This window comes from Somniosus microcephalus, chromosome 3, assembly GCF_052327205.1.
Source record: "Somniosus microcephalus isolate GS21.2 chromosome 3, FLI_Smic_1.0, whole genome shotgun sequence".
In the NCBI taxonomy this organism is placed as follows: domain Eukaryota; kingdom Metazoa; phylum Chordata; class Chondrichthyes; order Squaliformes; family Somniosidae; genus Somniosus; species Somniosus microcephalus.
The window spans coordinates 101,276,559-101,296,638 of NC_140989.1; the positions used below are offsets into that span (position 1 = coordinate 101,276,559).

Consider the following 20,080-nt stretch of genomic DNA (forward strand, 5'->3'; position numbering starts at 1 on the left):
TAATCCGATCAGACCCATACAACCCACAGCAATGACTAGAGCCAGCGCAGCCTGTCAACCTGTGTCCCCCAGAAAGACACGCACAGGAAGAGACCCCCTGTAAAATGGAGGAATACCTGCAGTGCCAGGTTGCGGAGGCTAAGTTAGTTGAGCAGGCTTTAAGGGAGGAGAACGCTAGGTTAACAGCGAGGGCTGGCAGTTTAGGGTTTTTAAAATGGTTCATGACCAGTGTGAGCTGCTTAAGCCGGAGGTGAAGAAGCAAGCAGCTGGGATCCAACCCAAGGTTAGAAATCCTCAGGCCGCAGCGGGTGCACACACACAGGCTGCACACGCAGGCGCAGTCGCGTGCGTCAAGGGAGAAGTTCCCCAGCACTTTGTCCAGACCACTCCCCCTCTCTTATAGGATTCCGAGGAGAAGGAGCCCGAATCAGGTGGCCCCGAGCCCGAACCAGGTTTTGAACCTGGAGGGGAAGGCCCTCAGCTGCCGGCAGCCGGTGGCAAGGGATTGCCCATCCCCAGTTCAGGTTTGGGAGGGGAGTGACCAGAGGGAGAAGGCCCCCAGCCAGCGAGGACTGTGACCCGAGGCAAGAGTCCACTCGTCAGGGTAGCCCCACCGGTAGCACTCCCTAGGAGGTCTCCTCAGCCACCCCAGCAAAGTATGGTCACTGGCTCTTCAATTAAAAAGGGCGGCCTCCCGTGTCAGGGAGATGGTGAAAGACAGGTCCTCAGCCAGCAGCCATAAGCTGCGAGGGACCAGAAGTGGAGATCAGTGCAGCCACACCGCAGGGAGCAGCCTGGGGCAGCCCAAACAGGGATTAGGCTGGCCGCCCGGAGACGGGCGGCGGTTGTATATAGTTTAGGTAGTATAATTTTAAGTAATGTGTATAAGGTTAAGTTAGGGTGTTTTAATTTAATTCTGTAAGGAACCAGTAGTCTATAAGTTTTAAGTATGGAACCGTTCCAGAGTGCCGTCTACGTGAGCCGAGGTCACGGGACCCGATTACACTTCCCCCGAGCCAGGGAGCCTCCAAGGAACCTGGCTAGATGCTTTTATGTCTTTTTCAGAATTTCAAAATGTGCAGAGGCATAATCCTGCTCGCACTGTTCGGGCTGAGCCTCGCGAGAAGGGACGATGTCGAGGACCATCATATCTTCGGATGCTCGTGGAAGAGAGCACCCCTAGCACACGACGGAAGTGGCCTACAGGAGGTGGATGAAATCACCTCGTATGTCCACAAGGGGAGCTGGCCAGGATGGCTGGGATCCAATTCAACCCAGTATTCCAGTGAGACCAGCTTCACGTATGGGGAGGCCTCCCTCCAGTGCCCGAGGATATGAATCATCACCCAAAGGATTAGCGTCACCATGGGCAAAATAATATGTTTGACGTGTAAAGGGGACGTTCCTCTGGATAGGTGGTGGTGGCTCAAAGTTAAGCAAAGACATGGGGAACCCCAGGGTAGAGTGGGAAAGGTCAGGGAATGGCACTCACAGGACCATTACAGGGACCCAGGGAGGGTTAAGTGTGTGCTGGGATAAATGGTGGGAACCGGATCAGGGGATCTACGTCTGTATGTGGGGATCAGAGAAAGTCTGCCCCACAGGCGTTTCCATCATTTTCCGCAGCCAGTGGCAAAATAACGGGAGGGGGATGGACTGGGAGTCCCACCTGAACGCATGCGCGATCCCGTACTCCCCAACCTCGGTTAATGCCACTGAACTAGTGACCCGCCCCCGACGGCCCCTGCCCACGACATCACGGACAGTAGCAGAGGGATGCCCCGCCACCACCAAGGGACCAGGGAATGGCCTGGTGCTAGTACCCACAGACCAGGTGCTGTTCCAAGGGGTGCATTGCGCGGTGGCCTCAGTGATTTTAAACCTCACTGGAGGTACACTTACCCGCGTGGTGCCCCGCAGAGACTGGCAAATTATATCAAGCCCTATTAACAGAGATGTTTCGAAAATTCCGTGAATTTGACTTTTCGGAGGTCAATAAGACCGCATTGTATACTCACCACGAGATTTGGGACGGGGTTGGGAGGCAAAGAAGGGGTGTTTTTAATGACATTTTAATTGGTTTTAACACGGGGTCCTCGGTCATCAACAGTTTAGATGACATCGAGCTGCAGACCCATATTAATGGTCTAAAAATGCAATTAAAGGGTATTTTAACTGATGAGAATAAGGTGGCAAGTTCTGAGTTGCGTGAAGACCAGGCCATGACTCTCCATTTGAAGGAGATCATCGCGGAGCTGGAAAAACATGCAAAGACAGTAAATGCTCATCAGGGAGGACAGAAACGCTTCTGACCAGGCTGCGCAAAACGAGGTGTGCATGCTGTGTGGGGCATGGTTGCTGGGCGAGGGCCGCAGCAATCTGGAGGATTTAAAGCAAGGTTTAGTCCCCTCCTGGATCAGCAACAAACACCTCGCAGCCCTCCACCCTTTTGAGAACGCATTAAGCCCGTGCCAGCTCTGGTTAGCTTCAGAGGCCTACCCAGTCCCAGTGGACTGTGGGCGGTCCAACCACACCGTCATGGGGATAGTTGTAAGAATGCCGGTCATGGGCGGGGCGGCCCGACCCGCACCGGTATACAGGGTGGAGAACATTGGAATCATTCAAGGGGGTGCACACATTCGTTTTGCAGCGGTCCCGCCCTATGTCATAAAGTGGGAGCACGCTATGACGGGTACTGACCTCTCGGGGTGCCGGAGCTGGGGAGCACACATCATCCTGTGTCCCCAGCACTTGAATGCCTATGCGAAACCACAATGCGGGTTCAGAGCTGCTGACGCAAAACCTATAAATTGTACCATGGAAGCCATGGCATAAGGCCACGTCCCCCCACAGGTAGCATATATAGGAGGTGGGACATATTGCGTCACCACAGGAGCTTCTCACTACCAGCACGGACAGCACAGCTGGTGCGTGGTGAGTGACAGCAGCTTCTGCTTCAAACCCGAGGCAGAATTTCAAGTGACACAGATACGAATTGTCCCCATTCCTGAACCATCCACTGTTCACCTCACTGTGGAGGAGAATTTTACCCACCTCCAGAAATATGTCGCCCACTTCAGTTACCCGATTCCCCCTCTCCCAGAGCACCTTACCAAATTATTAAAAGCCGTTCTAGTATCACAAAAGCACTTCTACACTTTGGAACAGAAGACTGTACAGATAAGGACTGACATTTTAGATATTACGACCCCGCCCTGGTGGGACATTTTTGAAAGTATAGAGGCCCCCCCTGGATTCGAATGGCGTCCCACATCTTAGTGATCTGTCAGCTAGGGATCGTCCTCTACCTGGTTTGTGTCCAGTGTAGAAGAAAGGGTCCCGGGGTAGAATTTAAAGCGAAAAGGTTGTGGAAGGACCAGTATGCCCGGGTGGAAGAAGAAACACCCGTGTCAGCTTTGTGACATATCACTGCAGAGTGATGGCAGATCCGTTTGTTATTTTTAATAAAGCTCGTTCCTTCCGTTCGTTATTTTTAATAAATATGGTTTTGGCCAGATGTTGATTTTTATTAAAGGTTGTGTGTTGTAATAAAGTTTTATGATGTCCCAAGTAGTGCAGGGGTGTTGGACCCCCTCCGTGCTTGGACTATTGTAACAGATAGTAATTGTTTCTATCGAGAGATGCCTGTCATGCACTGCGGTTTTCTCTAAGTAAGGGGAATGTATGTGTCGAGGGATCATGGATAGATAACTATAGGGGAAGGTTGTTTGTTGGGGGGGGGGGGGGGATCAGAAATTTGCTCACCTTGATTGGACACAAGCAAGTTTCAGTATCCTAGGGAGGAATGAAAGGATTCGCAAATTTCATGTTCTCCCCCGCCCCCCCCCCCCCCCGAAGATCTACTTTTGGTTTAGTAAAGAAACCCTGGTTGGACTGAGTTTAAAATCCAGGGCTCAACAAGATGGCTGTGGTCAGCCTCATGGCCAAGGCCTGTAAGTTTCAGTTTGGACTCACAAACTTGGATTCCGATGACTGTGAGAAGGAACTTTCCAGAAACTCGAATGCAGACAGACCTTCTGCATTTATGCATGAGAAGCAAACCCAGTGGCATTCGGGCCTCTGATTAAAAACCATCAAGGTTGTTTACACAAACAATCAAGAGCAGGCAAGGCCTATTCAACACGTAATGGGACAAGCTTAGCTGCATTTCAGACCTTAGTTAGAGAACATCGACACTGTTTACAAACGATCAACAGGGCATTCAGACTGGAATGGCCCCATCACGAAACCAGTTGGATAAAGGGGAACACTGATGAGACGTTTAAAACCGATTAACTGGCCATTCAGGTCGATGGGCCCAGATCGGTACCCTTTGTATGAGCTTCAACACGTCCAGGTCTGACAAAAGAAATGAGCTGATCTGGCGGGAGATAAGGGCTACCAGGAAGGGTATAACTAGTCCCTCGGGAAGCCATCTCTCTCTCTCTCCCGCCTTGCCTCCAGTGCCCTGCCGTATCATTAACCCAGCGAGAGGATCGTCGACAAAGAGCCCGTCCAGGGAAGTAGGACACCCGCAGTTACATTTGAATTACTGGGGTATCTCTGCTTTGGGGCGGTGAAACCCTAAAACATCGGCAGGCAACAGGGCACGGCGCAGGCGTTTCAACATCCTAGACTGGTGAGCATCAACTTTCTGGCCCATTACAAGACAATCTAGATAGGTGTAAAGGGTGGGGGTTAAGGGGAATTGCTAAAGTGTCATTTTAGTCATTTTCCCTCAATGTGTCCGTTTCTCCCCCCCCCACTAAGTGTAATTGTGTTGCATCCATAGTGATTTTCTCTGTATAGTAATTGTTTCTCTATTTTAATAAACATTGGTTTTCTTTGCACCGAACCACTGGTCTCGTTTGTCTATATCGCTACTCGTTAATAAGTCCAGTGGTCAGAACCAAAGGGGAAGCGATTCGAACCGCACGGGGCTGGAGCAGCTCAGACATGACTGACTGGCCAGGCGCAAACCCCAAACCAAAACGCCCTACACTGATGCAAGGTGAAAGAGGTGTAAATCTGGGGTTGTCCAGTGGTGTATATTGAGAGCCTTTTCTATCTTGTGGATATAAAGGAGTGCTGACAAGATAGTTTGTATTCAGTCATTAATTCTGTCCTATCATCCCTTCAATAGCATTGCTTATAAACAGTATAAACTTTACATAGAAGTTTTAGCTCTTCTAAGCTGTTACCCACAATCACTTGAATCTTCACCTGTCCTGAAGAGATGACAATGTCCCTTGCATGAAAATGCCATGTATCTGATCACAGAAACAAACATACAAGTAATTCTATAGGCAAAATAAGAGAATCATTGTTGACCATACAGCATCTGTTATTAATATGGTCTCGTTCTCTCCTTAATGATTCTTTCTCTGTTGGTTCTCCCATTGACTGGCTTCCTGCTTCCACATTATTTTCCTGGAATGTGGAACAATCAGAACCATGAAAATCTTAAGTGGCAGCAAATCTGCTGTGTACCATGGGTTGACAGGTGGTGCACTATGTGGCAGCAGAATAGGTCCGTCTTCCTGCTGGTCTCGCCCTGCACCTCCAACCTGATGGAATAGCCTGTCACGGTGAGATGCTCCATTCAGGCATTGGCTAGAGATCCTTCATAAAAGGAGTTTGGCTTTTAGGTTAGATATTCTCCAGGGTCACCAGTCTCTCCAGTAAGCAGACTTCACATCCACTATGAATCAGCGTGTCCCTTTACCAGCCCAATATCCAGGTAAATGTAGCAAGACCTGGGGTGAAACAGAGAACCCACATCAATGTACTCCGGTTTACTGTGATATATTGTGTGTTGCCATTTGCTGGGTGGATGAATAAATATTGTATCATAAAGAGCCAGGGGGTTAAATTGGATAAGACCTGAAAATGAGAACGGGGATCGTGGTGCACAGTAAATTCATGCAGCCTCCTGTTCTACATGATTGTTGCAAGCAGCCACCACTCCCCATGCTAGTCATTGGCTGCACGCATCAGCAGGGGGCCCGATATCACGCGTGGATAGCGCTGCTTAAAGGCAGCCTGCACCTCTTAAAAGCGGAAGTGCATTGTGGCTGCAAGACGCGGTGGGAGTCATTTGAAAACTGAATCTGTGCTCTTGTAGGTATTCGTGTTGACCTCTAGGGACGAATGCCTAATAAATAATTTAGTTCGACTTCAGATGAATAATTACTAAGTTGTTTATTAACTAGAACTGACAAAATACAGTAGGTAAGCTGGCTTTACACAGGAGCAATGAGAGGTAGGTCTTTCTCTGATGGGGACTCCACGAGGACTGAATCCGTAGTCCTCGGGAGAGCATGATGACGTCATCACGCTCAGTCGCGTTTTCCCGCTCTTCGGGTGTCATGTGACCGCATCCTGACGTTAGCGCATTGGCCTGCGCTTGGGGCGGTCACGTGACCCGCGCTGATACGCCGGCGCGTTCACCCGGTGCGGAAGCTGGCCATTGAGGCCGAAGTCGCGACCGCGGGAGCAGGAGCTGGAGGCCGAGCTGAGCCGGCGCTTGCCGCGGGGGATCGCGTCGCTCATGTCTGCCGGCCGATGCGGCCGAAGTCGCAGTAGGCCGGGCTGTGCCGGCGGCCGTCACGGAAGGCCAAGTCGGGCCGGCGGCCGCCGCGCATACGTCACGTAATGCGTGACGTGACGTCAGCGCGCTAAGGCACACCTTAAAGGGGCAACGGCCCCCACAGGTAAGTTAAAGGGGCAACGGCCCAAACAGGTAAGTAATATACATACAGTTAGGTTAAAGTGAATTATATACATTATATGTGTAAGGGACACCCGGTGGAACTGCCAGATGCATCCCCCCAGAATTCGCTTTAACGAAAGTCCAAAGATGAGATGGTCTGATGAGCAGGTGGTCTCAGTGGGCGTGCTGTCTCGACTTGGCGGGCGAGGTCTGAAGATGCTGGCCATAAGCGGATCCTTATGCATGTCAAGGCGAATAAAACGTATCCGTCAAGCGAAGGACCGTGGAGACGTGTGACCTCTGCAGCCTGTGGTTCGATCGGGCACCTGGGCGAAACAGCAGGCCGTGTCATGAAGATGGACGATCGTACCTGGTGTGCTGTAACGACGATGGGCGGTTGATGGTCAGGCGGGCGATATCAAAATATGCTGGCCAACTCATGGTGGCTTGCAAGCCGGGCAGGTATGGATTATGGCTTTGTCGACGTTAGCGAAAAAAGAAAAACACAAAGTCCCCAGTCTGACGAAATCTGCAGGAGACTGGAATGCACGGAACGGTGCGTGCCGTAGTGCTACGATGGTAACACAACAGAGAGTGAAGATACTGGGAGTTGTAACTCGTCAAAGAATACTCTAGTAGTTGTTTACATGTTTCCTTGGGTGTTCGACTGTAAATAGCAAGGATTGTCCCTTTTTCGTTTTTGAATTTCTGATGCTTTGAAGCTGTGAGGAGCTTTTAGGATGATAGTAGGACTAAAAGGTTCACTGGGCCGGTGTTGAGCCTCATTTTTTTTTTTTTTTTTTTTTTTGAGTCCTCTTCACTGATGGGAGTGACCAAGCCGAGTTCTTCATTAGGAAGGCAATTGGAAGAGCTACTGTCCACACAGTGACGCAACAATTTTACCCCTCGATTGCCCCTGCCAAAGTGTTTGAAACTAATAGCTGGTGAGGCAGCAACATTGAGGAAGCGATTGAGCAAGGGGGTGTGCATCTTGAGCTCCGTTTCTGACTCTTGTTCTACTTGTCTGTTGAGGACTGGGCTATCAATCACACGTATGTCAAAGGCAGATCCTAAAAAGAATAGTTTCAGAGTCTAGTTGGCTGTAGCGATGGTGTAAGGAGGCTGAGCTGTGGATTCATTCCAATATTTCCCAAACAAGCCAACCTGAAGGATTCACTGAGCGAGACTGCTACGTAGTTGTTCTTTTGGGCAATTAATGTTCCGTGTGTGTCTTCCAAAGAAAATGGTCACCTTCATTTCATTAAATCACCGAGAGGCTTCCGGGAACGCCATTTCATATAGTAGAGCGGACAGTAGTCATCGGTGATGTCTCATCTCAACATTACATTCAACTCTGCCTTGCGGTGCCAAAGGAACTGGAAGTTAACCAGGTAGACTAGGAAACATTTGCTATTTGTTGTCAATCGACGTGCAGCTGTGCTTCAAGTCCTTGATGGGTACAGCTTTGCACGAATCCTGTGCCCCATAGCCCTGGTAGGCAGGTTACTGCTGAACTTGGCATGGACCATGCCACTGTTTCAATGAGCACGAGGCTTGTGTGGTTTACCACCAGGAGTGACAGTGCTGTTCTTTGCTTTGTAGACGTAGGCACATCTCGTGCCCAGGTAAAATTCTGTTTCATCGCGGCAATAAACCCCCTCAATCTTTAGGAGAGCAGTGTGCTCTCTTTGGTTTCGAAAGCCTCGTTTATAGCCAGTAAACGCAGTTTTGCAGAACATATGGATATTACAAGGCCTGATATCAGTAATGAAACAGTAGAAGGAATAGTAACCTGCTTTCGGTAGGTTTTCTTTCAATGTTCTTGTAGGAAGGCTATTCGTTCGGCACTTGTCAGGTCATTAAAATCAGAGTGCAGGCTTTCGACCTTCTGTAGCTTAAAACCTGTTTCTAGCACATGCTCTATGGAGGGGAATCGCTTCCGGACCCTTGTGCTGATGGACCAGAGAAAGGGTGGGACGGACCGGGTCGTCGTCGCTTTCGGTGGGGGGAAACTGCCGGAAGGGCGGCAACGCTGCTTGTTGTTTCTGTTGACTTAGTGAAACTACTGCCGAGAAGGCGGCACGCTTCTCTTACTCGCCGGCAAGTATGATAGGTAACACAACCAGCAGGCAGACGGGCTGGTGTGTCGTCGGCGGGGAACGAGTCTTCGTGTTGCACGAGGGGTGGATCCTCGTGGCTTGTGAGGGATGGGTCCCCGAGGTTTGCGAGGGATGGGTCCTTGTGGTTCACGAGGGATGGGTCCTCGTGGTATCCCTGCCGGGCGCGCTCCGATCTTGTGGGCCCAAACGTGCTGTACCCCGCGCTTGGAGAGATTTATACTTGCCGTTGCGTTGGACGTAGGGACGGACGACCCGCATGGCGGTAGAAAAGTCGACCACGGGGACAGTAAGCAAATGCGTGGTCTGCTCCGCATTGATGTTCCCAGCAAACTGGGCTTCTACCTTTCCAAAGCACGAGGGCGGTTCTTTCTCCCTGAATTGCTTCAGTGACAGCGAAACGACTGGTGTTTCCATGGCATGCTTCTTTTGCGAAAAACGTTCACAAAAATCGAGGTCCGGCTGTTTTTTGTCCGTCAAAAACGGGATCGCCTCCAGGCTGCGCTTCCTTTGTTCACAAAGACGGGGTCGCCAGGTTCAGGCTGCGTGCTTCCTCCGTGAAAACCGTCAACGGAGTCGGTTGTTCGTCGGTCGTCTTCTGTGAAGACGAGGTTCAGGTTGTGCGTTTCTTCCGTGAAAAACGTTCACGGATATGGGGTCACCAATTGTAGTGTCGGAATTGGTGAGCTCCCGTATTCACGTCATTGTAGGTGTTGTTGGCTGCTCTTCTTCTGCGAAAAACGTTCACGGTTTCGTGGTCACCAATTGTAGGTATTCGTGTTGACCTCCAGGGACGAATGCCTACTAAATAATTTAGTTCGACTTCAGATGAATAATTACTAAGTTGTTTTTTAACTGGATCTGACGAAATACAGTAGCTAAGCTGGCTTTACACAGGAGCAATGCGAGGTAGGTCTTTCTCTGACGGGGACTGAGTCCGTTGTCCTCGGGAGAGCATGATGACATCATCACGCTCAGTCGCATTTTCCCGCTCTTCGGGTGTCACGTGACCGCGTCCTGACGTTAGCGCATTGGCCTGTGCTTGGGGCAGTCACGTGACCCGCGCCGATACGTCAGCGCGTTCACCCGGTGCGGAAGCTGGCCGTGGAGGCCGAAGTCGTGACCGCGGGAGCAGAAGCTGGAGGCCGAGCTGAGCCGGCACTTGCCGCGAGGGATCGCGTCGCTCATGTCTGCCGGCCGATGTCGTAGTAGGCCGGGCTGTGCCGGCGGCCGTCATGGAAGGCCGAGTCGGGCCGGCGGCCGCCGCGCGTACGTCACGTAATGCGTGACGTGACGTCAGCGCGCTAAGGCACATCTTAAAGGGGCAACGGCCCAAACAGGTAAGTAATATACATACAATTAGGTTAAAGTGAATTATATACATTATATATGTGTATGGGACACCCGGTGGAACCGCCACACTCTGATACTTTGAGCAATGGCTGAACAGGCGAGAGAGCGTGCACCAAGGTTTTCACCCACTGAAATGGAGGCCTTGGTGGAAGAGGTAGAAAGGAGGAGAGATGTCCTGTATGCGCAGAGTGCTCAGGAGGCAGTAGGAAGAAGTAACGGCGTAGGTCAATCCCAGGAGTGTTACTCCAAGAAAATGGATGTAGTGCAGGAAGAAGTTTAACGATCTCACATGAGTCATCAAAGTGAGTAAGCTCATCTTCAAATCCTACCAACTAGCCTCATCCACTGCTCAATTCACTACACCCGCTTCACCAATCTACCAACAATCTCTATCAATCAGGACTCAACCTTTACACACATGTAGGAGACAGTGCTGGCCATCATGGCAAGGGGCATCACGGAGGCCATGGCCACTGACGGGGCTGAAGCAATTGATGAGAGTATCAGCATACCTAATCCTCCTTCTCTCATCCCACTTTTCCCTTAATCTCTTCTGACTTAGAAACTGCAGATGGTGTAAGCACACACTTCTTACTTTCCCCTCTCCCTCACCCCTCCCCGCTCCCCAACCCTTGTCCCTTTTTCATTTCAGATACCCAAGAACTCGAGCCTTCCCAGTCAGTGGAGGAAGAGGAATAAGACACAGTGAAGATGAACAGACACAGTCACTCAATCTTACACACAGCCACCAGCTCAGACAGGACCCTTGCTGTTGCCTATCCGCCAGCCAGCCCAGACTGCTGCAGCCCAGGCTGACATGGTGCAGTCTGAAGCCGAGCCTTCTAGGTCCAGAGATGCTGGAGTTGGCTCACCAAGGCTATCTGCAGTCTCCTCAATTGGAGGTCAGCAGCCTTCCACCACCCACACTGCAGACACTGGGGAAGCACCCTGTAGGAGCACTAGGAGAGGCAAAGGCACACAGAAGACAGGCACTAAGGGAATGCACAAGGGTGAATAGTTTTTTTTTGCATTATATAATGATTGAATTTATAAATTTAGATTGGCATGTGCATTTTCTGGTGGTTTTTATTATTGTGTTGTTGGAAAGAGAAAGATATGATGGTCAGTGATAGAGGAAAGGTAAGGAGTGTGGGACTGTTGGTTAATGGGGATGGATGATGTGAGGTTACTGGTATCGCTCATTAATTATTTGATCACTTAGAGCCCAGGCAGAAAAGGGCTGTCTACATTGTAGCCTCCTATTCCTCTTCCTGTTCCTCCACTTCCTCTTCCTCCTCCTCTTCCACTTCCTTGTGCTCCTGCTCCTCAGCTTCTCACCGGATAGGTGGTGGCAAGGACTGTTCCCTCATAATGGCCAGATTGTGCAGCATGCAACCACAAATCTTGATACCTGCTCAGCTGAGTACTGCAGGGCTTCTCCAGAGTGGTCCAGGCAGCGGAAGTGTTGCCAGAGGATGCCGATAGTGTGCTCCAATTTTCCCTTTAAGCGCGGCTATGCAGCTCTTGGGATCTCCTGTGCAGCTGGCTTGCCAGCCAGTTTTTCCAATGCAAAAACCGTGCATGCACAGCATTTTGAATGGGCCACACAGCCCCTTAAAGGGGCCGTGCACCCAAAATAAAATAAGAGGGAACATTGGTGTGCTCTATAATGTTCCTTGTGGCAGCATGGCTCTCATTGTAGGCCTGCTGTGCACATGAGCGTGGGCTCCGGCCAGAGTCATGAGCCATCAGTGGATAACCCTCGTCACCCAGTAGCCAGCCTTTGACTTGTCGTGGTAGTTCAAATACAGCCAGCACAGAGAACTGCTGCAGAACAGAGGAGTCGTGACTACTGCCAGAATAATGGGCATTCACCTGCATGATGAGTAGCCCATGATCACAAACCAGCTGCACAATGAGGGAGTTAAATCCCTTTCAGTTCAGGAAAATGGCCGAGTTCACGAGGTGCATGTAAGGCAATGTGCGTGCAGTCAGTGGCACCCTGCACCATGGGGAAGCCTGCAATCTGTGCAAACCCTCGTGCTTGCTCTGCCTGCTCATCTCTGGCAAGAGGGAGTGAGATGAAGCTGTCTTGCTGTGTAGAGAGAGACTCAGTGACCTCCCTTATGCAGCAGTGCACTACAAACTGAGGTGTTGCTTATATCTCCAGTAGTAGCCTGGAAGGAGCCAGACTCATAAAAGTTAAGAGCCACAGTCACCTTGACAGCCACAGGCTACTTTAAGGTTACAGTTTTGGCTGCAGCAGTAGGCAGATTTCAGTCATGGCCACTTTAGTGAAGCGAAGATGTCTCAAGCACTGGTCGTCGCTGAAGTTGAGGCAGGAGAATTGCTCCCTAAAGACTCTTTGCGGATATGGACTCCTGCTGAGACCCATTCTCCCCCTTCCTCCTCCTCCTCCCTCTTCTAGCAGCTTGTCCTGTTCTGCGTGGCCTCTCTTCGTTCTCCCAGTCATGCTCAATTCCCAGAGACAGGCCTCCTGGGCCACCCATGTCTGGAAGCAACTTTTTCAGCACAAGCATTTAAATCACCAAAAAAATACTTCAGCACCAGTCAGACCGCTCCCTGTAGACTTTTAAAACTTACGCAAGAATAGGAAAGCTCCAAAATCATGTACAATTGCAGCCAGAAGAAATAATCCAGCAACTAACCTGTAAGTAGTTCATGATCCCTTTAAGTAGCGCTGGTGGGGGGCCCTTCATGCCGTTTAACATCATGTTCAGCTGTGCGAGGTTAAGACAGGCGTAGGCTGGAGCCTGGCGTTCGAAAATGCAGGGCTGGTGACTGATAAATGTCATAATCCGCCTGCTGTGCATGCTGCTTGCGGTCGTTAGGTGCATGCACGCAAACCCCTTTACCAAGAAGTGTGTGCGTGCATCTTGGACGGCATTCGAGCATTAGGATTTTGGGTGGCACCTAAAAAATGGGCACTACAGAGCCCAATTTAGCCCCTCAAACTATAAACCAAAAGACAAATGTATTTAACAGTAAACAAGTAAATGAACAGTATTCAGTGCAAACAACATATTTACAGTCATTATAAACTACTATTTCCTTGAACTGTCAAAACAACAAAGACACTTCTCTTGTGCTACTCAACATAAAATTGATCCTTGAAACACAATCACTCACTTCTTATATGGCGACATGTTACCATGGAGTCACTACCTAGCTCAATATTTCTGCTGGTTTCAGAATGACTGCTGACTGGGATAAAGTCAGCCACAGCTATATCTTTCAAAATCGTTTGAAGAGATACTGAAACAAAGGACATTAAAAAACTGCATCCCTATGAACTAACATTAGGAGTTAAGCCTTTCATAGGATTCAAACACAGACAATGCTGACGAGCTGGCGTGTGGGTCAGTACATTGAATTGAATAGCTTGGCCATTTAAACTCATCAATGTAATCAAGCCACCTAGCTTCAGAGCAGCTACTTGTAGCCATATCATTTGTGTATCCGGGTACTCACAATCAACCAGGAAGGGTTCGTTCCTTCAGTTGAATTTGGTTTTACCCTAAACAAAGGGAAACAATCTCTCAGGCAAAGCTGCTTCAGTTTTGTTGCAGTTACGTCATTTGTAAGTTATCTAGTAAATTGAACTGCTGTGCTTACGCTTCAGTATCAAGAACACGCTCTGACACATTGAAGTCTGTTAAGCACAATGATCATTAAAAGTATTTTCTACACTTTTGAAGAGATTAAACAATTTCAAATAGAACTTGATAAATCAATTCGCACAATAAATATAACTTATTGAATATACCAAACTTCAACTTGATTACTTCCTCTAAAATCATATTAGGATGCTTACTCTGGTTTGTACGACATAATAAATTCGCACATCAATGTGTTCGGATAATAAACTGAACTAAGATATTTAATCCCTTGTGGTTATTTAATACAAAGACCATCTATTCAATGCATTATTTTTATATTAGCAATGTTGGAAGATAGATATTAAATTAGGAATTTAAATTACATAACTTCTCATGTGAATAATATCAGGTAATATCAAGGCAAAATAACATGGATTAATGCTAATTTTATATTATTATTCAGAAATTTTGCTGTAGCTAGGAATAAAACATGAATAAATACAAATTAGAAAGTGTCTCTCTACGGTCCAACATCATACCCATTAAACGGACAAGAGCACAGAAGCAGCTCTTAGTTTACATAATGTAATGCTTGCATATATGAATGAATATTAACATTTGTAAGAACTATGGGAGAGAAATCTCCTGCTAACACTGATCGAAGCCCTTGTGATAAGATCTTCCTTTAAACTGGCTAAAACTTCAATTGATAGTAACAGTTTTACCTTCCAGATAATACCTCCATGGTATCTGCTGGCATCATTTAAGCTAAATTAATGATTTCATTACAGATTGAAATGGCACTTAAGACATTGCTGATTTACCTGTAATCCCAGCAATATTCCAAAAATACCTCTGTGTCTTCTCTGATTAGCCATTCTTCACATCCAATTGATCTGTTGAGGTAATAGTCGGAAACACACCATGCAGTAATTACTTACAGCTGATTTAAGAAAAGAATATTCAACACTCCCACTGTTCCACTTTAAGGTCTTCATGCACTATTAACTCATTCCTGTTTATTAATACTCTAATGGGTGGATACTGCCTGGGTTGCAATGATTATATACATATTTAAAGAAAAGAAATGAATAAGTAAAGGTGAATTATTTGCGTGACAGGATTAACTAGGACATGACACCAAACTGAAATAAAATGGATTGTTAGATAGCAATGAATGTAGTAATATTTTTCTCTGCGTGTTAATGTGTATAAAGATATTAAGTTTGGGAATTGTAGTGTGCAATGCTATCAGTGGGTGTTAAATTCCTTTGAGCCCCTTGTGCTAAGAGGTAAGCTCCCCAGACTGTTACATTTATCATTTGCCTTTTGTTCTATTTCATCTCTTGAATTATACTGTATATCATTAGCCAGTATTTTCTGCTGTGATGTTGTCCAGAGATCAGTCTGCTATATGTAGTAATGAAATTAATAATTTAATCCTTCTGTTTAGAGAAAGATGTTTTAGCCTTTGTAAACAAAAAGTGTCTGAGTCTGAAGCTTCGCTCTTTTAGGAATTCCCACTGTTACTGACGTGATTACTGAAAAATAGAAGGCAATTCCCATATTGGTCAATGGTCAGGAACTACAACAAAGTCTGACCTTTGACCATAAATAATTTCAATTTTGAGTTAGTTGAAAAAATTAGCTCAAACTGAATAATTATTTCCACATTGTATTAATCTTTCTCTCTATAATCAATAGATTATACAGCACAAAGATTCAAGTATAAAATTGACTACAGTCAACAGCTCCAATTACTCTTTTCAAATGTCGTAATGAGGGCATAGTGGAATGCCAGACAATATATAACTAACTTGACACAAAATGTTATGCTTAAATCCAAATTATACAGTGCTCGGAATTTCTGTGTAATACGAGAAAATGAAAACAATAGGGTTAAATTCTCCACTTTCATCAGTTACATATTCATGCACTTTTATTAGCTCCGTAAGCATTTCCATTATAAGTTCACATACTGGGGGAGGAATTTGTCTCACACCAAAACGGGCTCTTACGCTGAGGCAGCCGGCAGGTGGGGTTTGGAGGAGTGGTAGGTGATCTCGGGCGGGGGGCCTCAAACACGCTGGCAGTGGGTCGGAGTTTTTCTTGGACCCAGGAGGAGCACTTTTGCTTCTCCTGGGCTTACAGAAATAAAAACTGAAAATTCCTTGGCCTTTTTTTGAGTGGCCTCTAGCGGTCCCTTTAAAGCCTAGGCTGCTGAAGGCTTGGTATAATGAGGAAGACCATGCGCAGCAAAAGCTTTGCCGAAGTACTTAAATTTCACATTTGGCGTCCTAAAGCCGGCATATGACCCTGATTTGCATACTTAAGGAACCTAACGCCTGTTTCAAGCGGGTGCCCTGGATGACTAAAACTCGTTTGAGCCAATATGGCATCCTGTGCACTTCTGGCACAGTTTAGGCATGATAGATTACGACACGAAATTCAGAGGTCTAATGCTGATTTTGTGCTAGAAAAACTGGCGGTCATGTGTTGAATTTCTCGCCTACTACATAGAAACATAGAAGATAGGAGCAGGAGTAGGCCATTCGGCCCCTCGAGCCTGCTCCGCCATTCACTGCGATCATGGCTGATCATCCAAATTAGGTACCCGGTCCCTGCTTTCTCCCCATACCCCTTGATCCCCTTAGCCTTAAGAAATATATCCAACTCCTTCTTGAATATATTTAATGCATTGGCCTCTACTGCCTTCTGTGGTCGAGAATTCCACAGGTTCACCACTCTCTGGCTGAAGAAAATCCTCCTCATTTCTGTCCTAAATGGCCTACCCCTTATCTTTAGACTGTGACCCCTGGTTCTGGACTCCCCGACGATTGGGAACATCCTTCCTGCATCTAGTCTGTCCAGTCTTGTCAGAATTTTATAAGTTTCAATGAGATCCCCTCTCATTCTTCTATACTCCAGCGAATACAAGCCCAATTGACCCAATCTCTCCTCATAAGTCATTCCTGCCATCCCAGGTATCAGTCTGGTGAATCTTCGCTGAACTCCTTCCATGGCAAGAACATCCTTCCTCAGATAAGGCGACCAAAACTGCACACAATACTCAAGGTGTGGTCTCACCAAGGCCCTGTATAACTGCAGCAAGACATCCTTGTTCCTGTACTCAAACCCTCTCGCTACGAAGGCCAACATGCCATTTGCCTTCTTAACCGCCTGCTGTACCTGCATGCTTACCTTCAGCGGCTGGTGCACAAGGACACCCAGGTCTCGTTGCACTTCCCCTTCTCCCAATCTATTGCCATTCAGATAATAATCTGCCTTCCTGTTTTTGTCACCAAAGTGGATAACCTCACATTTATCCACGTTATATTGCATCTGTCATGCTGTTGCCCAATCACCCAACCTGTCCAAATTATCCTGGAGTTTCTCAGCATCCTCCTCACAGCACACACGCCCACCCAGCTTTGTGTCGTCTGCAAATTTGGAGATATTACATCTAGTTCCCTTGTCTAGATCATTAATATATATTGTGAATAGCTGGGGTCCAAGGACCGATCCCTGTGGTACAGCACTAGTCACTGCCTGCCACTCGGAAAAAGACCCCTTTATTCCAACTCTTTGCTTTCTGTCTGCCAACCAGTTCTCTATGCAAGTCAATACCTTGCCCCCAATCCCATGTGCCTTAACTTTACACGCTAATCTCTTATGCGGGACCTTATCGAAAACCTTCTGAAAGTCCAAATACACCACATCCACTGGTTCTCCCTTATCTATTTTACCAGTTACATCCTCAAAAAATTCCAGTAGATTAGTCAAGCACGATTTACCTTTTGTAAATCCATGTTGACTTTGTCCGATCCTGTCACTGTTTTCCAAGTGCTCTGCTATTACATCTTTTATAATGGACTCTAGCATTTTCCCCACTACTGATGTCAGGCTTACCGGTCTGTAATTCCCCGTTTTCTCTCTACCACCTTTTTTGAATAGTGGGGTAACATTAGCTACCCTCCAATCCATGGGTACTGTTCCAGATTCCATCGAATGCTGGAAGATGATCAGCAAAGCATCAACTATTTCTAGGGCCACTTCCTTAAGTACCCTAGGATGTAGATTATCAGGCCCTGGGGATTTATCGGCCTTCAATCCCATCAATTTCCCCAACAACATTTCCCTACAAATACTGATTTCTTTCAGTTCCTCCCTTTCATCAGACCCTATGTTCCCCGACATCTCTGGGAGGTTATTTGTGTCCTCCTTTGGGAAGACAGAACCAAAATATGTATTTAGTTGGTCTGCCATTTCTTTGTTCCCCATTATAAATTCCACTGATTCTGACTGCAAGGGACCTACGCTTGACTTCACCAATCTTTTTCTCTTCACATATCTATAAAAGCTTTTACAGTCAGTTTTTATGTTCCTCGCAAGGTTACTCTCATATTCTATTTTCCCTTTCTTAATTAATCCCTTTGTCCTCCTTTGTTGAATCCTAAACTGCTCCCAATCCTCAGGTTTACTGCTTTTTCTGGCCAATTTATATGTCCTCTCCTTGGATCTTATGCTATCCCTAATTTCTCTTGTTAGCCACGGTTGAGTCACTTTTTTGTTTTATTGTTTTGCCAAACTAGGATGAACAAATTCTGTAGTTCCTCCATGCGGTCTTTGAATGTTTGCCATTGCCTATCCACCGTCAACCCTTTGAGTGACATTCCCCAATCAATCCTACCCTCAGACCATTGTAGTTTCCTTTATTTATATTTAGGACCCTAGTCTCTGAGTCGACTACTTCATTCTCCATCTTAATGAAGAATTCGATCATATTATGATCGCTCTGACCCAAGGGGCCTCGTACAACCAGATTGCTAATTAATCCTTTCTCGTTACATAATACCCAGTCTAAGATGGCCTGATCTCTGGTTGGTTCCTCGACATATTGGTTCAGGAAATCATCCCGTAAGCACTCCAGGAATTCCTCCTTCACAGTATTGTTACTAATTTGGTTAGCCCAATCTATATGTAGATTAAAGTCACCCATGATGACTGCTGTGCCCTTATTGCACGCTTCTCTAATTTCCCTTTTAATGCCATCCCCAACCTCCACATTACTGTTTGGAGGTCTATATACCACTCCCAGTAACGTTTTCTGCCCTTTGGTATTTCTTAGTTCTACCCATACAGAATCCACATCATCAGAGCTAATATCCTTCCTTACAATTGTGTTAATCCCTTCTTTAACCAGCAATGCTACCCCACCTCCCTTTCCTTTTTGCCTATCTTTCCTGAATATTGAATACCCCTGGATGTTGAGTTCTCAGCCTTGGCCACCCTGGAGCCATGTTTCCGTAATCCCAATCAAATCATATTCGTTTACCTCTATTTGCGCAGCTAATTCATCCACCTTATTACGAATGCTCCTCGCATTAACACACAAAGCCTTCAGGCTTGTTTTTTTAACGCTCTTAGACCTATTAGAATTATTATTTACTGTGGCTATGTCTGATTTAAACCATTGATTTCTCTGACTGCCACTTTTGTTTTTCTCCTTCCTATCTTTTGCTTTTATCCTTGTTTCCCTTTCCTCTGTCCCCCTGCTCAGGTTCCCAACCCCCTGCCATTTTAGTTTAATCCCTCCCCCAGGGCACTAACAAACACTCCTCCTAAGACATCGGTCCCCGCCCTGCCCAGGTGCAAACCGTCCGGTTTGTACTGGTCCCACCTCCCCCAGAACCGGTTCCAATGTCCCAGGAATTTGAATCACTCCCCCTTGCACCATTCCTCTAGTCACGTATTCATCTGAAATATCCTTCTATTTCTACTCTGACTAGCACGTGGCACTGGTAGCAATCCTGAGATTACTACCTTTGAGGTCCTATTTTTTAAATTTACCTCCTAACTCCCTATATTCCGCTTTTAGGACCTCATCCCGCTTTTTACCTATATCGTTGGCACCTGTATGCACCACAACAACTGGCTGTTCACTCTCCCCTTCCAAGATGTTCTGCAGCCGCTCAGACATCCTTGACCCTTGCACCAGGGAGGCAACACACCATCCTGGAGTCTTGTTTGCGGCCGCAGAAATGCCTATCTATTCCCCTTACAGTAGAATCCCCTATTACTATAGCTCTACCCCTCTTTTTCCTCCAGTCCTGTGCAGCAGAGGCACCCCTGGTGCCAGGAAGTTGGCTGCTGCTGCCTTCCTCTGATAAGCCATCCCCCCAACAGTACTCAAAGTGGTGTATCTGTTTGAGAGGGGGATGTCCACAGGGGACCACTGCACTACCTGCCTGTGCCTAGTACTCTGTCTGTTGGTCACC

At 47.2% G+C, this 20,080-nt stretch overlaps 1 pseudogene; it reads right to left on the reverse strand.

Moving 5' to 3' along the window:
* Window positions 1-7,402: 7,402 nt before the first annotated feature.
* On the reverse strand, window positions 7,403-9,295 carry LOC147121229 (large ribosomal subunit protein eL33 pseudogene; annotated as a pseudogene).
* Between the last annotated feature and the right edge of the window lie 10,785 nt (window positions 9,296-20,080).